The sequence below is a fragment of the Jaculus jaculus genome, chromosome 1 (assembly GCF_020740685.1).
Source record: "Jaculus jaculus isolate mJacJac1 chromosome 1, mJacJac1.mat.Y.cur, whole genome shotgun sequence".
Taxonomy (NCBI): Eukaryota; Metazoa; Chordata; class Mammalia; order Rodentia; family Dipodidae; genus Jaculus; species Jaculus jaculus.
The window spans coordinates 18,970,180-18,986,835 of record NC_059102.1 but is presented as its reverse complement, the minus strand read 5'-3'; the positions used below and the strand labels follow the sequence as shown (position 1 = coordinate 18,986,835).

General features: G+C 40.1%; 1 protein-coding gene across 3 annotated transcripts in view; it reads left to right on the top strand.

Moving 5' to 3' along the window:
• The window catches only part of Atrnl1 (attractin like 1), a 752,002-nt gene that overhangs the window by 50,985 nt on the left and 684,361 nt on the right, over positions 1–16,656 (top strand). The gene's annotated exons all lie outside the window — the stretch shown is intronic.

The following is a 16,656-nucleotide window of genomic DNA, read 5'->3' as shown; positions in this document are numbered from 1 at the left end:
TTTTTATGGATGGTACTACAGTAACATTTCATTTTTAGTTAGTAGACATTTCATAATAGCTTTTGGTTTAATAATGACTTTTGCAACTAAACTTGACACATTTTAGTAATGTATAAAATTTGCATATGTGAATGGTACTTAGATATTAGACATATCTAGATATTATACATATACTAGGCTAATAAAATGGGCAGCTTCGTTTTTGTTGTCCAGAATGCATGGTGTATTCTTTAATTATTTTATATTTTATATTGTGTTAGATACCTTTGTATATAATCTTGAAGGATATAATTATTCAAAAATAGGTCTTTAGAATTTTGAAGTTACTATAGTCTGAGCACATGGATTTTGTAACACTAGTGGCTTTCAAAATGTATGCCTCAAGGACTCTTCAGGGAGCTGGGTGGCTGTGTGGGAAGGAGAGGTGTCTCCCTTTCCTGCTTCAACCATAGTGTCATCACTCTGAATAGTGTGCATACTGAGAGTCTGTGTAAAACTTTTATTTTAAGCCTAGTACAACTCAAAACTAATGAGTTGGGAAGTGCTGATTGCTGCCAACAAAAGGGAAATTTCATCATCCTGAATTATGAAAACCAAATATTCTTGGAATAGTCTAGAATGATGATCATCACACATACACTTCATTGTTATATAAAATTAAATGTTGTCAGTATAATTGTAGGAATTTGAAATATACCAGAATTGGTACCTGGACATTGGAAATTTTTTTTTTTTTTTTTTTTTTTTTTAGGTAGGGTCTCATTCTGGCCCAGGCTGGTCTCTAACACATAGCAGTCCTCCTACCTCTGCCTCCTGAATGCTGAGATTAAAGGCATGTGTCACCATGCCCAGCTAAACGTGTAGCCCAGGCTGGCACCAAACTCCTGCTCTTCCTACCTCCGCCTCTTCAGCAATACCCTACTGGTGTGCTCTACCATAACTGGCTGGAATTCTTTTATGAGTTTTTTTTTTTTTAATTTTTATTAACATTTTCCATGATTACAAAATATATCCCATGGTAATTCCCTCCCTCCCCACCCCCACACTTTCCCGTTTGAAATTCCATTCTCCATCATATTACCTCCCTGTTACAATCATTGTAATTACATATATACAATATCAACCTATTAAGTATCCTTCTCCCTTCCTTTCTCCACCCTTTATGTCTCCTTTTCAACTTACTGGCCTCTGCTACTAAGTATTTTCATTCTCACGCAGAAGCCCAGTCATCTGTAGCTAGGATCCACATATGAGAGAGAACATGTGGCGCTTGGCTTTCTGGGCCTGGGTTACCTCACTTATTATAATCCTTTCCAGGTCCATCCATTTTTCTGCAAATTTCATAACTTCATTTTTCTTTACCACTGAGTAGAACTCCATTGTATAAATGTACCACATCTTCATTATCCACTCATCTGTTGAGGGACATCTAGGCTGGTTCCATTTCCCAGCTATTATAAATTGAGCAGCAATAAACATGGTTGAGCATGTACTTCTAAGGAAATGAGATGAGTCCTTTGGATATATGCCTAGGAGTGCTATAGCTGGGTCATATGGTAGATCAATCTCTAGCTGTTTTAGGAACCTCCACACTGTTTTCCACAATGGCTGGACCAGATTGCATTCCCACCAGCAGTGCAGAAGGGTTCCTTTTTTTCCACATCCCCGCCAACATTTATGATCATTTGTTTTCATGATGGTGGCCAATCTGACAGGAGTGAGATGGAATCTCAATGTAGTTTTAATCTGCATTTCCCTGATGACTAGTGACGTAGAACATTTTTTTAGATGCTTATATGCCATTCGTATTTCTTCCTTTGAGAACTCTCTATTTAGCTCCTTAGCCCATTTTTTGATTGGCTTGTTTGATTCCTTATGATTTAACTTTTTGAGTTCTTTGTATATCCTAGATATTAATCCTCTATCAGATATATAGCTGGCGAAGATTTTTTCCCATTCTGTAGGTTGCCTCTTTGCTTTTTTCACTGTGTCCTTTGCGGTGCAAAATCTTTGTAATTTGATTAGGTCCCAGTGGTTAATCTGTGGTTTTATTGCCTGAGCAATTGGGGTTGTATTCAGAAAGTCTTTGCCAAGACCAATATGTTGAAGGGTTTCCCCTACTTTTTCCTCTAGCAGTTTTCGAGTTTCCGGTCTGATGTTAAGGTCTTTAATCCATTTGGACTTAATTCTTGTGCATGGCGAGAGAGAAGAATCTATTTTCATCCTTCTGCAGATATTTATCCAGTTTTCAAAACACCATTTGCTGAAGAGGCTGTCTCTTCTCCAATGAGTATTTTTGGCATTTTTATCGAATATCAGGTGGCTATAGCTACTTGGGCTTACATCTGGGTCCTCTATTCTGTTCCACTGATCTACATGTCTGTTTTTGTGCCAGTACCATGCTGTTTTTGTTACTATGGCTCTGTAGTATAGGTTAAAATCAGGTATGGTGATACCACCAGCCTCTTTTTTGTTGCTCAGTATTATTTTAGATATTTGAGGTTTTTTGTGATTCCAAATGAATTTTTGGATTGTTTTTTCTATTTCCATGAAGAAAGCCTTTGGAATTTTGATAGGGATTGCATTAAATGTGTAGATTGCTTTAGGTAAGATTGCCATTTTCACGATATTGATTCTTCCAATCCAGGAACAAGGGATGTTTCTCCACTTTCTAGTGTCTTCTGCAATTTCTCACTTGAGTGTTTTAAAGTTCTCATTGTATAGATTCTTTACTTCCTTGGTTAGGTTTATTCCAAGGTATTTTATTTTTTTTGATGCAATTGTGAATGGGAGTGACTCTCTGATTTCATCCTCTGTGTGTTTGTTGTTAGCATATATGAAGGCTACTGATTTCTGTGTATTTATTTTGTATCCTGCTACATTACTGTAGGTTTTGATCAGCTCTAACAGCTTGCTAGTAGAGTCTTTAGGGTCCTTTATGTATAGAATCATGTCATCTGCAAATAATGATAACTTGATTTCTTCCTTTCCAATTTGTATCCCTTTTATGTGTGTCTCTTGCCTTATTGCTATGGCTAAGACTTCCAAAACTATATTAAATAGAAGTGGGGACAGTGGACACCCTTGTCTTGTTCCTGATTTTAGTGGAAAAGCTTCCAGTTTTTCCCCATTTAGTAATATGTTGGCTGTAGGCTTGTCATAAATAGCCTTTATTATATTGAGATATGTTCCTTCTATTCCCAGTCTCTGTAGGACTTTTATCATGAAGGGATGTTGGATTTTGTCAAATGCTTTCTCTGCATCTAATGAGATGATCATGTGATTTTTGTCCTTCAACCCGTTTATGTAATGTATTACATTTATAGATTTGCGTATGTTGAACCATCCCTGCATCTCTGGGATAAAGCCTACTTGGTCAGGGTGAATGATCTTTTTGATATACTCTTGTATTCTGTTTGCCAATATTTTGTTGAGAACTTTTGCATCTATGTTCATGAGGGAGATTGGTCTGTAATTTTCTTTTTTTGTTCTATCTTTGCCTGGTTTTGGTATCAGGGTGATGCTGGCCTCATAGAAGGAGTTTGGTAGAATTCCTTCTTTTTCTATTTCCTGGAAAAGCTTAAGAAGCAATGGTGTTAGCTCTTCCTTAAAAGTCTGGTAAAATTCAGCAGTGAATCCATCCGGGCCAGGGCTTTTTTTAGTTGGGAGATTATTGATAACTGTTCGGATCTCCATGTTTGTTATAGGTCTATTTAAGTGATTAATCTCATTTTGGTTTAATTTAGGTAGGTCATATAGATCAAGGAAATCATCCATTTCGTTCAGATTTTCATACTTTGTAGAGTATATGCTTTTATAGTATGTCCCTATGATTTTTTGAATTTCTCTGGAATCTGTTGTGATGTTACCTTGTTCATCTCTGATTTTATTAATTTGTGTCTCTTCTCTCTTTCTTTTGGTCAGATTTGCTAAGGGTTTATCAATCTTGTTTATCCTTTCAAAGAACCAACTCTTGGTTTCATTAATTCTTTAGATTGTTCTTTTTGTTTCTATTTCATTAATTTCTGCCCTAATCTTTATTATTTATTCCCGTCTACTGATTTTTGGTTTGCCTTGTTCTTTTTCCAAGGCTTTAAGGCGAAGCATTATGTCGTTTACTTGCGACCTTTCTAATTTCTTAATATAGGCACTTAAGGCTATAAATATACCTCTTAGAACTGCCTTCATTGTGTCCCAGAGATTTTGGTATGTTGTGTTCTCATTATCATTTGACTACATAAATTTTTTGATTTCCTTTTTGATTTCTTCATTGACCCACTCATCATTTAGTAGTGTATTGTTTAGTTTCCATGATTTTGTGTATGCTCTATAGCCTTTCTTGTTACTGATTTGTAGTTTAATTCCATTGTGGTCAGATAGAATGCAAGGAATTATTTCAATTTTCCTGAATTTGTTAGGATTTGCTTTGTGTCCTAATATATGGTCTATTTTAGAGAATGTTCCATGTGCTGCTGAAAAGAATGTATATTCTGCAGTCTTTGGATGAAATGTCCTGTATATATCTGTTAGGTCCATTCCTTCTATGACCTCATTTAGTCCAGATGCCTCTCTGTTTATTCTTTCCCTGGATGACCTGTCAATTGATGAGAGTGGGGTGTTAAAGTCACCCACCACCACTGTGTTTGGTGTTATCTGTGACCTTAGTTCTAATAGTGTTTGTTTGACGAATTTGGGAGCCCCCATGTTAGGTGCATATATGTTTAGGATTGTAATGTCCTCCTGTTGTAGTGTGCCCTTAATCAATATAAAGTGACCTTCCTTATCTTTCTTGACTAGCGTCGGACTAAAGTCTACCCTGTCTGATATTAGGATAGCAACCCCTGCTTGTTTTCTAGGCCCATTTGCTTGAAACACCGTCTTCCAACCTTTCACCCTAAGATAATGTCTATCCTTTGTAGAAAGGTGAGTTTCTTGGAGACAACAAATTGTAGGATCCTGCTTTTTAACCCAGTCTGCAAATCTATGTCTTTTCGTTGGGGCATTGAGACCGTTGATATTAAGAGATATTATTGAAAGGTGTGTATTTATGTTTGCCATTTTTTTGTGTGTGTGTGTTTCTGGTTCTACCTGTGCTCTCTTCTGTTAACTGGTATTTGGGTATAGCTTGTTTTTTCTAGGTTCCTTATATGTGTGCTTTTCCTTTTGTTCAGCATGGAGGATTCTATCAAGTGTTTTCTGTAGAGCTGGTTTTGTCTTCAAATACTCCTTTAACCTGCTTTTGTCATGGAATGTCTTTATTTCTCCATCTATTTGAATGGATAACTTTGCAGGATAAAGTAACCTTGGTTGACAGTTGTTATCTTTCAGAACTTGGAATATATCACTCCAAGCCCTTCTGGCTTTAAAAGTTTGTGTTGAATAATCTGCTGTAATCCTGATGGGTTTGCTTTTGTAGGTACCTTGATTTTTCTCTCCAACTGCTTTCAATATTTTTTCTTTGGTGTGTGTGTTTGGAAGTTTGATTATAATATGGCGAGGAGAGGTTCTTTCTGGGTTTTGTCTGGCTGGGGTTCTAGAGGCTTCCTGTATCTGTATTGGCACCTCTTTCCCTATTTGGGCGAAATTTTCCTGTATGATTTTGTTGAAGATGCCTACTATGCCTCTGGAGTGGAGTTCTTCTCCTTCTACTCTGCCCTGAATTCTTATATTGGATCTTTTCATAGTGTCCCGAATATCTTGAAATTCCCACTCATACTTTTCTGTAAGTTTGTCTTTCTCTTTGTTGGACTGCATTATATCTTCCACCTGGTCTTCTAGCTTGGATATTCTGTCCTCTCCCTCATCCATCCTACTGGTGAGATTTTCTACAGAGTTTTTTATTTCATTAACTGTGTTCTTCATTGCTAGTAATTCTGACTGGTTTTTCTTTATTATTTCTATTTCCCTATTTATGTCTTGTATTGCCTTCTTTATTTCATTAAATTGGTGTCCTGCCTCTTCTTTGATTCCTTTGATTTCCTCTTTGATTTCCTCCTTGATTTCTTCTTTGATTGTTTTCATGTGTTCTTTGACCTCTTTGAACATATTTATAATTATTCTTTTGAACTCTTTTTCAGGCATTTCCTCTAACTCTTTCTCACTGGAGGACATTTCTGATGCATTAATACTTTTAGGTGGATTTATATCATCTTGCTTTTTAGTGTTTCTTGTGTTATAATATATATATTTTTGCATCTTGGATTAAGTTAATGCTTGGATTTTCTAGCTAGCTGTGTATTCTTAGCTGTATCAATTGATTTGATGTAATATATTTTCAGGGTAGGACCTTAAGGTATTAGGTGTGGCTCTTAAGACTCTCAGAGTATCTACAAAGATGTTCTTAGGGGTTGAGTTTCCCTGCTATAGGAGTATTCAAGCAGGCTGAGTGGAATAAAATACTGGTAGATTCTAAAATTTAACTAAACACTGTACACATTCAATCAAAAACAGCCCCGAGTATGTATGCAAGAGTAGTTATTATAATGACCAGATCCTCTATGAACAAAGAGGTTTAGATTTCTGGTCTGTTGAGGGATCCAAGTCAGCTTGTGACCAAGTGAAACCCTTCCCTGGTGCAATCCCAGTTACCTTGGGTGATTTTGGTCTCAGTTGCTGCGTGGGTCGTCGGGCTGCTGTTCTGATTTCTGGAGCTGGGCACTTGCTTTTCCTACGGGCCAAACTGAGCCGCTGCTGCTGCTTCTGCTGCTGCTGTAGCTGCCACTGCTGGAGCCACCACCGCTGCTGAAGCTGCTGCTGCCGTGTCCACTGCCGCTGCTCCCCCCGAAGCCGCTGCTGCGGGATCTGCCGCCGCTGCCGCTCCTGGGTCCGCTGCTGCTGGGGCCGCTGGTACCGGTGCTGGAGCCGCTGATGTTGCTCCCGAACTCTGCTCCTGCTTGGGTCCCGCTGTCAGCCCAAGTTGGCGTGGCCGGGTCCCGGGCCGCTGCTCTGTTCGCTGGAGCTGGGTTCAGGCATTGGGGGAGGGGAGGGAGCCGCGGCTGCTCTGGTTGTCTCGCTGTTCCACGTGTTCTTCTACCTCGCGGTCTGCTCCTCCGCTGCTCGCTGCCGCTCTCCCCTCACGTTTCCCGAGTTGCGGAGAGCGCGGTGTGAGGGGAAAATCCCGCACCTGGCTTTTCCTGCGGCTCGAGCCGAGTCTGGCGGTTTTGTGCTGTCCCGCAGCCGCGGCGGTTGGCCGAGCTGCCGGAGCTGCTTTTCCAGCCTGTGCGGGCTCTGGATGCTCTATAACTCTTCTACTTCTCCGCTGCCGCCTCAATTTCCTATACACCTCACTTTTTAGTAAAAGTGTGTATTTTGCTGAGTTTTTTTGGTCTTTTTCCCCCCTAGGCTGCTTTGGCGTGGTGCCTACGCCGCCATCTTAACCGGAAGTCTTTTATGAGTTTTGTGTATGTAGACTACTTTGGCTACAGAAACAAAAGTTTTTCAGTGATATTAGAAGATATCATTCTTAGAAAGGTCTTTTCTTGCTTTGATTTTGTTGGAGAATTTCACTATGTAATATTGGGCTGGCCTCAAACTCACAGTGATCCTCCTACCTCTGCCTCCCAAGTGCTAGGATTAAAGGCATGCACCACCATACATGGCTAAGAATTTCAGATTTTAGTATATCATTAAATCATAAGACTGTTTCGAGAATTAATAATTTTTTCCACAAGATATTTTCTTCTTCCTATTAACAGTCAAATATTTGAGGAATTGCCTTTTAATAATTAAAAGTAATCTTGATGGGATGATAAATCCATGTCTAAATTTTAAAACATCTTTCACCTTTAGTATTTCTCAATAAATTTCCAGTTTTCTCCTTAACTAAATCAGTTTCTGTGGTTTACAACTAAAGATATGGAACTGCTGTACTGTCATAGCGATACAAAGGGATTATTATTTTTTGACTGTTAAGTTTATGTAAAATACCCAGGATAGTATTTCTGGTGTAGAATGACTTGTATACAGGCAACATAATAACCTGCATTTGATCTAGCTGGTTCACAGATATTAGCATTTATGCTTTGGGTTGAGAATTGCAAAAAGGAACTAAATATCTTTTGGCTTTAAAAATATGTGTCATCTTAATCATAAAATGAAACCCCACAATATTGTGAATTAAATTAGGGTATGAGCAGCAGTGTATCCATAAGAAGTTTAAGTATTGGAACGAGATTAGTTTGTTCCTCTGATAGCCTTATTTTTAAAAAATATACAATATTTTATTAAGTTGAAACTTCATACAGACACATGATGTGTTGGGACCAGCATTTCCCTCCTCCCTGCCCCACTCCCCTGAGGGCCTCATTAGTGGGCTTACTAGTATTCTCCATGGGGTTGTGGATTATGCATTGTGAGAACAGCAGTCAGTCTTTGTAAGGGGGAACAATGCCTCTGGATATTCCCTCTCACCCTGTGGCTCTTACAATCTTTCCACCCCCTGTTCTGCAAAATTCCCTGAGCCATTGTAGGTATGTTTTAAGACTACTTTAGTGTTGAGCTCCCAGCAGCCTCTGGGTCTCTGCTTTGGTACGTTTTGAGTCTCCTCATGTCTATCGCCATCTCCCTGACGCAGGTTGTCTGGCTCACCCTGGAATGATAAGCCCTTATTTGACTGCATTGCTTTCAGTTTTTTTTTTTCCCTCCCTTGTACTTTCTTGAATGCTTTTTATTTCAGAAGTTCTGTTAAAAAAAAAAAGTCCACTCAGAATAATTCTATCTCTTTTTTGGTGTATACATTTGTGTGATATGCATGTGTATACATGAGTGTTTCTGTGTGTATGAGTATTCATATGTGTATGGAAACACTTTTGTGTGCACATGCATGTGGAGGTAGAGGATACCACAGGTAACGTGTTCAGATATGCTTCCTGCTTCTTTTTGAGAAGGGTTCCCATTGACTTGGAGCTTACCAATTAAGCTAGGTTGGCTAGCCAGTGATATACAAGAATCTGCTTCTGGTCTAGAGAGATAGCTTAGCAGTTAAGGCGTTTGCCTGCAAAGCCAAAGGATGCCAGTTTGACTTTCCAGAACCCATGTAAGCCAGATGCAGAAGGGGGCTCTTGCATTTGGAGTTTGTCTGCAGCGGCTGGAGGTCCTAGCCTGGTGTGCCCATTCTATCTCTCTCTTCCTCCTCCTTCCTCTCTATCTCTCAAATAAATTTTATACATATATTTAAAAAGAGTCTGCTTCTACTTCCCCAGTGCTGCGATTGTAGGTGTACACTGTTATGCCTGGTATAATTCCTATTTTTAAATGATATAAAAAATACTGATGCGGAAATGGAGCAGTAAACAGAAAACCTTGCCTACCTGGTAGTTGGAGATAAAATTGTGTAACTAGCTTTTTGTCCCTGCATGTAGCAATTACAGTCTTTCTAAATAAAGTCAGAAATTAGTATATCAATCAGTTTATAAATTTGGGGGACTTTTAGGGATTACTGTTTTCCTCATTTGAAGATTTGACATGTTTATCCTTCTTCATGGAAGCGAAGATGTTTTATACATTCAAATTATATAAAGTAAATATTTTTTGGCACTGATTTCCATTTTAGAATCAGATATATTTCCTTAGGAAAAAATTGTATTATACAAAATAACTAGACTTTATACTGTGGAAAGAAAGGATGTAAATTATTAGTCCTGGAGTTAGTAGAACTTGAAAAACTTTGCAATATTTTATCCTTTGAAATTATTTCATACTAGGATTGTAAACACAGGAAAAATTCACTTAGTGTTTTTCTCTTGGCCTCTATATTTATAATATCTAATAACACTGTTCTTCATTAATCTGTTTTGTTTACTGATCTAATTATATTTTGTTTCCTTGAATAGAGAATGTAGGGGCTGATTTAATAACAATAAGGTTACTACTATTCTTGAGAAGTCTTTTTATAGTATTAAATATTCAGCACTTCATTTAAAATCTCATTTTACTTTCACAAAATCCCATGTTCTAGTTGTAATTTCCACAATTAAACTGAAGCTTAGGGAAGTTAAGTAATTTTGTTAAAGGTTTCACAACTATTAAGTTGGAAAGCTAGGTTAGGCTCTATAGTTCATGCTCTTGATCCTTAACAGCTCTAAGGTTCGTTTTGTTCATCATCCTTGCGTTGATTGATTCATTTATTTATTCATTCAATGTCTATGCTGAAACTAGTCATGTTGAGGATTTCTTTATTTTACCTTACATATGTATGATGGGCAATTATTGGCTGAGTTTGAGTATGGGAACAACAGAAATAGATTTGTTTTTATCATTCTGGTTGATATAGACAGTTGAACTTGGTGGGCAGTGGACTAGTTTAGAGCCATTGCTGTATTTCAGGTGAGAGTGACTTATGGTTTAGATTGGGGTATTTCCTGTAGGGAATGTTTCAGTAGAGTCTGGTTGAGGTGATAGAATTTATTAAAGTTTATAATTGTTAAGGCATAGAATCTCAGATACTAATTTGAAAAGACTTGGCCTTTGGACTGGAGCAGTCATGGTGTGACATACCCTGTTGATTAGTTTAGGGCATTCTGGGTCTTCTTAGGAGAAGTCAGGGCACCTGGAAGGGAAAGGTTGGTAAAACCTGAGGCGTATTCACAGCTGACCTTTTCCAGTATCCATGGATTCCATCACTCTAACTGTGGGCAAAAAATATGTTTCTGATAAAAAAAGTTGCCTCTATGCTAAATTTATAGACTTTTTTGGGTTATTATTCCCTAGGCAATGCAATACAATTACAGCTTATGTAGCATTTGCATTGTATTTGGTATTTACTGTCGTGTGGATCTGAGATGTACCCCAAAGATCATGTGATAAAATAAGGGCATGCTTTTCAGCATGGCCCTTGTGGGTAGAACTTTGGTCCTAGGTGCCCACAAAGAGGTAGTGGGACCCTGGTCTCTTCTGTTTTATGTCTTCTACTCCTGGCTGTGAGTTGGACAATCTTCTTTAGCATGTACTAACACTATGATGTCCTGTGTCACCAAAGGCCCAAAGCAGCGGGGCCCAAATGATCATGGACTGAAATCAAAAAGGAACATTTTCTTTCTATAACTTGATTATCTCAAATATTCAGTACTCTAACCGAAATCTAACAGTGTGTCTTACTTTCTCATTGCTGGGACGAAAGGCTTCAAAGTCAGTTTAAGGGAGCTAGGGTTTATCTTAGCTGATAGTCCAGGTTACAGTCCTCACGGAGGGCGGGTGGGTGGGGGCAGCTGCTTGCGCTCAGTGCGGGAGCGCGCAGAGCCGTGGACGCTGCAGCCCAGCCAGCTCACTGTCATGCAGCCTGTGCCCCTGGCCCACAGAACGCTGCCACCCCCATTAATGTGGTCTTCCTACCTCAGTTAATCTAATCTAGAAAATACCTGCACATATGTCATGAGATTGTTCTCATGGTGATTCCAAATCCTGCCAAGTTGACAACCAGAGATCAAGCATTATCACACAGTGTTATAAGTAATCTAGAAGTAATCTAAAGCTTATATGAGTTTATGCATATAGTATATGCAAATACTAGGCCATTTTACATAAGGAGCTTCAACGTATACAGATTTGATATCTGAAGGGTGTGGTCTGGGAGTCAGTTTTCTGCGGATACTGAGAAACTCTAGACCAACCACCATTAAAGCATTTGTACATTTTAACATATGCATGCCTAAATAATAGCAGATTGATTATGGTATATTGGATTTAGGTTGTGGCACCAGAGTCTTTGCTTTGAACAATTAGGTGAATGGACCTACCACTTCCTGAGACGGTAGGCACAGGTGAAGGCGTGCGCTTGAGGGGAAGCAATGAAAGTTGCAGTAGAGCCGTGGGCAGACCCAGGACTCCGTGCCTGCTAAATGTGACTTCTGCACTGCGCTGCACCTTGCGCCTAAGCTTCAGTTTTGGATGTTAGCGTTTGAGGTGATTATTAGATATCCAAGTGAAAATCCTAAGTAATAGCTTGAGGTTATGAGAAGTTGTGGGACTAGAGGTGCTAATTTCCTCAAAACTCTGAGTCTTAATAGGGTGTACTTAATGTCAGGACAATTCCTTTGAGTTCTTTGGATCACTAAACTGTACATGACCTGTGGAGAAAGTAGCATGAAAATCCACTGTGGGGGAAGTTAGTTGTTTGAATCCTCCTATTAATTTATTCTAGCTGAGATCTGTTACCTAGAGATTTTCACGTTGAGTGAGAGAAGTTTGGAGGTACAATTTTGTGGGGATATCATGTGAAGGATCAGAATATGAAATGATTGAAGATTGTTTCTTGGCAGATTATAGAAAGTCCAAGGGGTCAGACTAAGGAGATGGCTTAGTGGGTAAGAGTGCTTGCTGCTCAAGCATGAGGGCCAAGAAGTCCTGATTTGCCCCGAGTTTGGTTCCTTAGTGCTCACATAAACAGCTGGGTGTAGTTATGTATGCCTCTAAGCCCAGAACAATGGGGAACACAGACTAGAGAAATGGGGCTCACTGGTTAGCCAGCTATCTGAAATGACAGCTCCAGATTTAGTGAGACTTTGTCACAAGGAAACATGCCAAGGAATGAATGATAGAGGAAGACACCTGGTGTCCACCTGTGGCCTCTGCATGCATACATCTGCACACATATGCATCTACCACACACAAATCAATAAATCAGAAGAGTTGTGGCAGCTTTAAATGTAGGTAATTTTATTTATGTATTTAATTTATTTAGTTGAGGGGGTAGATAGAGAGAATGGGTACCCCAGGGCTTCCAGTCACTGCGAACAAACTCCAGATACATGTGCCACCTTGTGCAGCTGGCTTATGTACTTGGGTCCTTTGGCTTTGCAGGCAAGCATCTTAACTGCTAAGCCATCCCTCCAGCCCTAAATATAGATATTCCTATTAGATTTTTGTTTTATTTATTTATTTACTTATTGAAGAAAGTGAGATTAGCAGAGAGAGAAAGAGGAAGAGGAAGAGGAAGAGGAAGAGAAAGAGAAAGAGAAAGAGAAAGAGAAAGAGAAAGAGAAAGGGCACGCCAGGGCCTCCAGCCACTGCAAATGAACTCCAGGTGCACGTACCACCTTGTGTAGCTTGCTTACATGGGTATTGGGGAATCGAACCTGGGTCCTTACGCTTTGTAGGCAAGTACCTGAACCACTAAGCCATCTCTACAGCCCCCATATTTCTGTTTTTGTCTACTTATTTACTTTTTAGCTTTTCTATGTGTATATATGCATGTGTATGTAGGTGTGCATATGTGTGTGGGTGCACATGTGTGTGTGCATGCATGCCAGAGAATGACCTTGGGTATCATTACTTAGGAGTACTGTCTACTTTTTTTTTTATGAGATAGTCTCTTATTGGCCTGGAGATCTACAATTAGGCTGTGGACTGGTCAGCAAGCCCCAGGAATGTGCCTGTCTCTGCCAACCCAGCTCTGGGATTACAGGTGCATACTACCACACCTACTATTTTTATTTTTATTTTTATTTATTTGAAAGTCACAGAGAGAGAAAGAGGCAGAGAGAGAGAGAGAGAGAGAGAGAGAGAGAGAGAGAGAGAGGGAGGGAGGGAGGGAGAATGGGCATACCAGGGCCTCCAGCCACTGCAAATAAACTCCAGACGTGTGCGCCCTCTGTGCGTCTGGCTAACGTGGGTCCTGGGGAATTGAGCCTTGAACCAGGGTCCTTCGGCTTCACAGGCAAGTGCTTAACCACTAAGCCATCTCTCCAGCCCACACCTACTATTTTTACATCAGCTCTGGGGATTGAACTCAGGTCCTTATGCTTTCAAGGGAAGCACTTTACCAATGGAGCATTCTTTTCAGCCCTACTGCAGGAAGCCTTTATTTATATGAAGTGCTCTATAGTCATTTATACTTTAAGTAAACATTTAGTTTGTCGATATATATTTTAAGCAACAAATTAAGAGATCTAATTTACCTTAAACTTAAAAAATTATGTTTATAAATCTTTTCTTGCATGTGCTTGTGTGCGTGCGTGCGTGCGTGCGTGCGTGTGTGTGTGTGTGTATGTGTGTATGCATGCTCATTTGACTACATGCATGTGGAGGATAGAGGTTGATACCGGGTGTCTTCCTCAATCACTTTCCACCTTATTTACCAAGGCAGGGTATCTCACTTGAACCCAGAGCTCATTAATTTGGTTAGTCTCGCTTAGTCAGCTTGCCAGGGACCCCTTGTCTCCTCCCCTTGAGGGCTAGGATAACAGACAGGCCACTAAGCCTGCCAGCATTTATGTGGTTGCTGGGGGTCCAAACTCAGGCGCCCATGCTTCTGTGGCAACTGCTAACTCCATTGAGCCATCTCCCAGCCCTACATTTATTTTATTTTTTGAAGATTATAAAAATTGGTTTATTGTAAAAAGAAATTCAAGAATAACCAGTTAAATTCCGCATGCTACCTACTACAGGCAAGAAGCATCACACACGTTTACATCAGGGGTAAGGACACAACAAGAAAGACCGTATCGAGGCTATGAGTCAAATGCAGTAAGGGAAGCATTCTCAGGTCTCCTATAGGTCAGTACGAAGCACGGTATGATCAAGGCACTGTTGGGTACCGCAGGGCAGCTGCGACATTGAGGTATAACTGCCAGCCCTACATTTATAAATCTTACTATCTTTACTAATTTATTAATTAAGAGTGAAATAGGCAATCCGTAGTTCAACTGTATAATACTGTTCCTAATACTGTCATTAGTAGAAGTTCCATAAGATGTATTAGTAAAAAAGGCCAATTTTTGATCACTATTTTCTTGAGAACATGTTTGGAAGTTCTAGCAGGGGAGCACAGCTACTCATGTGCTCTTGACCAAAGACTGGTCCTCTTCTGTTTGGGGAAGGTGGTCCTCTTCTATTCAGAGAAAGTAGTCCTCTTCTGTTGGGGGAAGGTGGTCCTCTTCTGTTTGGGGAAGGTGGTCCTCTTCTGTTGGGGGAAGGTGGTCCTCTTCTGTTGGGGGAAGGTGGTCCTCTTCTGTTGGGGGAAGGTGGTCCTCTTCTGTTTGGGAAGGTGGTCCTCTTCTATTCAGGGAAGGTGGTCCTCATCTGTTCGGGAAGGTGGTCCTCTTCTATTCAGGGAAGGTGGTCCTCATCTGTTCGGGAAGGTGGTCCTCTTCTATTCAGGGAAGGTGGTCCTCTTCTGTTGGGGGAAGGTGGTCCTCTTCTGTTCGGGAAGGTGGTCCTCTTCTATTCAGGGAAGGCGGTCCTATTCTATTTGGGGAAGGTGGTCTTCTTCCACCGAATGCCTAGCATCTGGAAGGACACACACTGAGTGGCGAGGGAGGAAGGGGACACCCACCTAATCATCCGAACCAACCCTGGTGATCAATGAGGTGACAGAGGTTGTAGCCAGGTCACCATTCTGTCCTACTAGTTTCTTTTGTGTTGAAAATTTGGTATTTTAGGGCTAGGGATGTGGCTCAGTGGTAGCACCCTTGTTTAATATCCCCAAAGCCCTGTGTTTGGTACCTAGTATTGCACTAACAAAACAAACAAAACCAAGTTATAAAATTAGATGTTTTGCTTGGAAAGCAAAATTATCTCTAGAATCTCATTTAAAACAAATATCTTTTTTGTTTGGTTTTTGAGGTAGGGTCTCACTCTAGCCCAGGCTGACCTGGAACTCACTATGTAGTCTCAGGGTGACCTCAAACTCATCCCGAGCCTCCTACCTCTGCCTCCCAAGTGCTGGGATTAAAGGTGTGCATTACCACATCCGGCCTCTGTTAAAATTTGTTATTGGTATTAGTTTCCTATAACTACTGTTATAAATTACCACAAATTTAGTATTTCCATACATTTGTTAATCTTTCAGTACTCTGTAATCCAGAATCAGGAACGAGTTTACCGGGAACACACTGAGGTCTTGGCGTGTTTGCATGTCTGTGATTTCTGTTTTCTTGACTCTTCCAGTTCTTGGAGCTGCATCCTTGCATCCCTGCACCTCGGCATTTCTTGTCCTTCTTTCTTCAGATCAGCAGTGCGGCCTCAGCGGTCACAGTGCCCTCCGCTTCTGTAGTTGAATTCATTCACATTCTCTCTTCCTCCCTCCTTCCCTCCCTCTCTCTCTTATTAGCACCCCTGTGAGTACATTTAAAGCCTTTTGGATAATATGTCCATCCCCAATATTTTAACGACTCCTGAAAACTCTCTTTTGTCATGCTAAGTGATCTTCACAGGTCCAGATGGTTAGGACCTGGATGTCTGTGGGACTTTATTTGACCGAATGCACACGTCTTTGCAACACGTGGCTCTACACCGATTTCATAAGTGTTAAACTATCCCTGACTGCTAGGGATCATTCCTCATGTTATCATTCTGTCAAACTCTTTACCAAGTCGTCCTCAGACACTGTTCAACCGCTTCTAGCTCCATAGTTTAGGAGTAGTCTATTTTGACCTGTTCCCTTATAAATCATTCCCAAGTAGCCTGGTGTGATGGTATTCTAGTAAATCCCAGCACTCAGGAGGTGGAGGCAGGAGGATCAGGAGTTCTAGGTCAGCCTAGAGTGCATAGTTAGAAATAATTAATAAATGTCAATAAGTAAATACAAGCATAATTACACAAAGAAAGACTTTAAAACTTTATAAAACAAGACTCGGGTTCACCTTTTCAAACAATTCTATTTTTCTTTAAAGCCTGTGAGATACAAATTTACTAATAGATACATTACTCATGTACAATGCC